This window comes from Carassius carassius, chromosome 13 (genome assembly GCF_963082965.1).
Source record: "Carassius carassius chromosome 13, fCarCar2.1, whole genome shotgun sequence".
Taxonomy (NCBI): domain Eukaryota; kingdom Metazoa; phylum Chordata; class Actinopteri; order Cypriniformes; family Cyprinidae; genus Carassius; species Carassius carassius.
Window position 1 is genome coordinate 2,071,139 of NC_081767.1, and position 6,496 is coordinate 2,077,634.

Here is a 6,496-nt window from a genome sequence, read left to right on the forward strand (position 1 = left end):
TTTAAATGATAATAATATTTCACAATATAACTGTTTTACAGTAGTGTTATATAAATAAATGCAGCCTTGGTGAGCATGAGAGATTTATATAAAATTATAAAATCTTACCAACACCAATATTTTCATATTATTTTAATTATTTTTTTAAATAATTAAAAAGCATACACCAAAGGTGTTTTCATGGTGTAAATTAAAAATTTGATGTCTCTTTTACTTGGTTACACTACCTGACATTTTCAGAACCACTGAAACAAAACAGAAAGTGCCGCCCCTTTTTTTTAATACTGTATGAAACCTGAAGATTACATTTCAAGAACTTGGCGCTTGCATTTTCAAGATTTCTCCTCCTCATCCACTCAAGACATCCTTATTTATCACTTACCCTTATATAAACACGAGTCAATTTGTAAAGCGATACCCACATTTCATTTTGGAGACGTGTTTATACATTAGTATAAATTCAGAGTTCAGTCAACACAGACATTAATCAGATCAATCTTTCGACACATGCACACGGAAATACAAACATGCATCCTGTCACTTATCCCATCAGTTATTTTATTAACGAGCTAATGGACTCCGATGGCAGGCAGGCGTTAAACCGCAATTTCTCTCACCTTTCTCTCTCTGTGTTTACCACTCTGTCTCTCTTTCTCTTCCTCCCAGTTTCCCTTGAGCATTTCTCGGGCCGCGTGACAAAACGGGGGTGAAGGAAAAAAAAGAATAGGCCAGTCTGTCTGCTGATAACTTCCACATGTCTGTAAGGTTTTCGAATCACAAAAGCACCTCTTCTCCTTAAAGCCTTACGAAAGCAACACAGGAGATATAAATGCCATGGACCTATTTGATCTGTGACTGAGCACCTGCGAGTGGAGACCAGTACGCCATTTCTCTTCCTTTTCCATCTCATTAGAGAACAGGTGACCTGATGATATTTCTCCTTTTCTTTTCATACGGCCATCTGCGTGTCCATTCATTCTCTGTGCAGCGTGACCTTCTGTCCTCTCCAACACGTGATGTAAATGCTGAGTCTCAGTACTTGAATGGAAACACTTGCAGGCTCGATTTTGTGCTTTATTTACCTCAATTGGACTGAAAAGCCTTCATAGACCTGGTAACAGACTTGTCTTTCGGATGGGATTTTAAAGTATTCAAAATGTTTATTGAATTGCAACATTTGGGCTCATACAGTATAAACAGAACTTGAAATCTGAAATCAGATTGCATTCTTTCTGATTGATAGAGTAATGCATGTAAAAACGTCCAGAGGTTTCACCTTTAACTGCTTTATCAGCCCGCCACACCCCTTGCATCCTCTCCCCGCTTCTTTTAAATATTCATTTCCATCCTGGATGTATTTGGGAGAGCTTCCTGCGCCAGTCTCCCTGGTTTCCCTGGGAAAGATCTGTCGGAAGTGGAGTGGATGGTGTTTCTGAGTGCACCCAGAGAGTCGTTTAAAACCCGACGGAGGCTGCATCGCCCGTTAGTTTGCCCCTCTCCATCAGATCGCTCTCATTACTGACATTACTCCTGCTCTTGACTCAGTACTTGTGCTTGTACAGGACCTCATCCATCTGTTGTTTGCTTTGACTGGATCAGTTTTGCTGTTTAAAGCTCTTTCTCTCACTGGTAATATGTCAGATTGAATTGATACTTGCATATGCTGCTCTAGTCTGTAGGCCTACGTGTGAAAGATTAAGGCCTTATAATTCTGTCTGTCTGCACCCTCTGCCTTTTTCTTCATATATATATATATATATATATATATATATATATATGCCTGGGATGAAAAGTTGTCCAGGTCAAAAAAAAAAAGTCCTTTTTTCCATTCTCATTATTGTTAATGAAAGCAATCCTGTACTGAGTTGCTGTAAAATACTTTTTTAAAATAACTTCTATATGCATCAGCATAAAAATAAAGTACAGCAAATTATACTATGCTGTATGAATACTTTATTTATTTATTTTTTATTTTTTGCATTTATACATAAAATAAAATAGTTAAAATATGATTCATTGTCATAAAATTAATGGCACAGTACTCATTTATGAAAAAAGTAGTTTTAAAAATGCGCTTGTTTTCTACGGTCAAAATAAAACGTATAATTTATTTTGTTTGATTTCAGGGTGAAATGTCTTTATTTTGGCGCAATAATTTTGTTCGTATTGTTTTTATATGATCATAGATCATCAAATAGTCCAAAACCGTATTGCATCAAAAGTCAAATTTGCAGTAAATACATCAAAATAATATAATAAACATGTCGAAAACGGAATCTAACTAAACATTTTGCTTTAGAAAAGATGACTCGGATCTGTGAATCATTTTTGGAATCTATTCATTTACATGAACCGTCTAAACAGACCGATTTACGAAAATGAATCGGATTTTCCTGTGCTTAAAATAGCGAGGCACAGGTGAACTGATTCACTAGACTCAATCGAATTTCAAACACTTGTCTACATAAGAGAAAATGTAGTTTCGGATGAATCGGTTCACCTTTGAATCAAACGTTCCGATGCTGCGTGTTTGATTATTACTCCTTCAACGGTACGATTGCATGCTCATTATGTATCATTAAAACAGCGATTCCGTGTTTTATCGTGCTATACCGATACTGTTTTGGAAAAAGTCGTTTGTTACTGGAAAATCTATGCAAATTTGTAAACAGTTTAACCACAGTCAAACATCTTGTAAGTAGCGTCACATTTTCACAGTAAGCCTAATTATACTGTTTCTGCAGCCATAGCAGCAACAAACAACGGTGACTCAAGACGATGACAGATGTTTGACATCGTCTGAGGCCTGAACCCAGCAGCCTTTTCTCATTTTGTTTCAGGTTTACACATGTGCTGCTTAACAAAATTCAGACTTGGGCAACTTGACTGCAATTATAGTGCTACAGTTTATGAATCTGAGGGCAGTCCAGTCCAGTCCAAATAAAGCACATAATGGACTGCGGCTCTTCCAGTGGGATAGTCTAACTCAGTATAACTCAGGCCATGACAGGGGACAAAACCAGTGTTTCTGTTTATTTGCATTTTGGAGACAATGTGCACGGCAGCGTAATTGCTGAGGATCTTCTCTGAGGTGGTCCGACTTGATTTGAGATGAAAATAGGGCTGATTTTAGTAGTTTGGTGCTCTTTGCTAAACCTTTGTTGTTTACCGTAGTAATTAAGCTATTTCTGAGCAGTGGGTCTCAAGTACAAGCCTCATGTCCCTGCGTGTCAGTTTGACAATAACATTCAGGATGACCCGAGTCCGCTGATAACGTGAGAACTAATACATAAGTGCATGTGTGTGTGAGCTATACGGAGGACGTGTTGTTGTGAGTGTGTTTGTGTGTGGGATGGTGAGCTGGGTTGGGCCATTACAGGAAGTATTACGACTTAGCACGTTTGGTTTTCTCATTCTGGCAATGGACGGCGCGTCATTTATCTTACTGTACCATAACCAGGGCCAGAAACAGAAGGGAACATACTGATTTCTGACTCTTGACCTCGTGAGACTTCAAGGCTTCCATTGCAAATCTGCCATGCTTTCTGAATCTAAAGATTATCGATCTGTGGCGGTTTGCAATTGTTTTGCACTTTGTACATTTCACGGATGAAAGTAAGTTCAATCTATATTAAGTGAATTTACCAAGTACATACTTTTGATTTTGTGGATTTTAGGGCAAGTTTTTACACTCAAGTAAACGTAAACATAGCTGTGTTCACTGACTGAAGCAAAAAACACTATAGTCATCATAAAACTCTCCTTCAGTTCAACCACAAGCTCTACTCTTCAGCACAATGGTAACCACAAAATCATCAACAACAGAAAGTCTTTTAAATGTCCAACATTAAACACTAAAAGGCCATTGCCCTTATACAAAAATGCATAAAATAACACTCAATTTCAACATTTACTCTCCCAGTTCAGTCCTATGCAAAGCATTGTGTGAAGTGTTTCAGTTAATGCAATAAAAAGTAATTTATCTTAAAACTTAAGTTTTATTTGTGGCTCTCTCTAAGCAGTTGTATGTCTTGTAAACACCTGGAATATAGTGTACGAATCATTTGGACTACTTTTATAATGATTTTTCATTTGGAGACCCAGTTTCCACTCACTGTCATGAAAAAGAGCAGCCAGGACAATCTTCAAAATAGCCCTTTTATGTTGCACAAAAGTCCATATGCCATATGAGTTTAGAACGACACGAGGATGACTAAATTACATTTTTGTGTGAACCATCCCTTTAATATAACAGCATTTGCATTGGATTTGACATCCATATTTATTTACCACTTGCCATTAAACTATTCCACAGAAATTCAAGGTGATGTAATTTCATGTCTGATGGAGCAAAGTAGGTCTATTTTATACTTTTTGGTATTTTGTTTTTATGCAGCAGTTAAACTTGATACATTGGCACCAGATCCCTCTCCTGTGACACAAAACACATCCACCTAGTAAAATTAAAACTCCATAATAACCTTTTATGACCAACACCGCTGACCTGCTCCAATGTCAGCACAGTTAAACCATGTGATACTTATTGCTTTTTATTTTGAACCAGTTCCATATCACAACCTGGGGAGGCTCTTTAGAAAGTTCATTCGATGCATGGCTGGCCCATTATATTACTAGAGTTCCACCGAGTACCTTTTCACAGCTGTGAATCGAGAAATACTCAGTTATAAAAGTGACCTACTGTGGTATATCAATGGAAGTGTATAATGCATATCACCCATGCTCATTGGAAATACATGCTTCTTCCTACATTCTGCAAAACTCAGAACTAAAACTTTACCTATACATCGCTGCAGTTTCCAGTTGAAATGAACACTAGTGGCGATCAGGTATTGAGCGTGCATCTTAGCGGCACTTACTGGACATTTCACTTTGAAACTGCCGCAAAACGTGCAGTAATGTATGTAATGTTGCAGCAAGTTCAATTATGTTTTTCCAATGTTTCATGTTGCCATTGTATAAATTACTGTTATTTTTGCACATCCTATGGGTTATGGTTTCTATATCCTTTGGCATTTGTAAACAGATGCATGGAAGAAAATAAAAAAAAAAAATCTGTTTTTATTTCTGTGACAGTGAACACTGTTATTATCCCATGCCAATTTCAATGAGAGAATTATTTTTTTATTGAGCTTGACTCTCATTACTATCATTAAACACTGATTTTTGATAAAAGTTGAGCCCACACTGGGAGGTCTGTGTTTCTGCAGCCTTTGTTTGTTTCTTTCTTCTCACAAGTTGAGTTGTTTTGAGTGGTCTGCATGCAGGTTCTGTGCCGAGCACAACTCAATCTACTGTATATTTGTAAAGAAATCAAGTTGGAGAAAAAAGATGCATCCCACATATGTTTTCCACTGAAAGAGATTTTTGCTGACTTTGTTCACTGTCATGTTGTGCTACCCAAATATTTTTAACCATTCTTTATATGCTATAATTAGTAGAACGTAGCAACATTTTTGTCAATAATTCACTTGAGCTGCTCTCATCTTTAAATTGCTGCTGTGCAAACTAGAATAGGCTGAGACAATGATACATTTGAAAATATATTGATGTTGGACATCAGTACTGGAAATAGCTGTGGAAGGAAGGAAGTGAAGATTATTACTGTACTTTCAGAAGAAATCTGACTGTTTTTTTCCATTATGTTCTAATACAGCATGTTTTAATGTTAAATCAAAACAATGTGTTTTATCAAGTTTTAAGTCACTTACCTTGTTCATTTTGTGTCTTTTAGATTATTTCTGTTTGGTTGCAACCTTTCATGGTTAACATTTGGTGCAATAATTCACCTGGAGAAATCCATCTGTTAACATTCCTATTAATTCAATGACATTTGTTCGCCGTGTTTTGGTGCTGAAACTTTGGATCTCAATGAGTTTGGCAATAACAATTATGTGACAAATTATTCAGGAGCCACAGGTAAACACCACAAGAACATGAATGCTTATTCAAATGTAAGTTCATTTCACACTTTTAGGAAGCTCAATGTACATGAAAGTCATGTACCATAAGTATTTGCAATAACACTATTACAGTAGAATGGTCATCAATGGAGAAAGATATTTTTGACAGCAGAATAGTGTAGTAATAGTATCCACCAGCAGGGATAAACGACACAATTCACAGGGCTTAATGTTCCTAATCACTGAATTTTAAATAGTTGGTCTCCGAAGGCACAACAAGAAAGATATATTTGGTGGCGAAAGAGAGACGTTAAATGGAATTTGCTAGTGTCAGATTTTGTAAACCGAGGAGCTGATTTGGTTTTGCGTGGGCTTCACAGATCAGCACCTCTCTATGGGAAGAATAATGGAGTCTACTGGGTGTTGTGAGGATGTATATCATCCCTGAAGTGCTTTTTTTACTTGCTTATTAGTCAATGGTCTGTTTCACACAGGAAAGGTAGGCTTAATGGTGATTATGAGAATGGACTCATAAACTCCTGTCCCAGCTGACCTCTCCCTCTGGACTGGGTGTG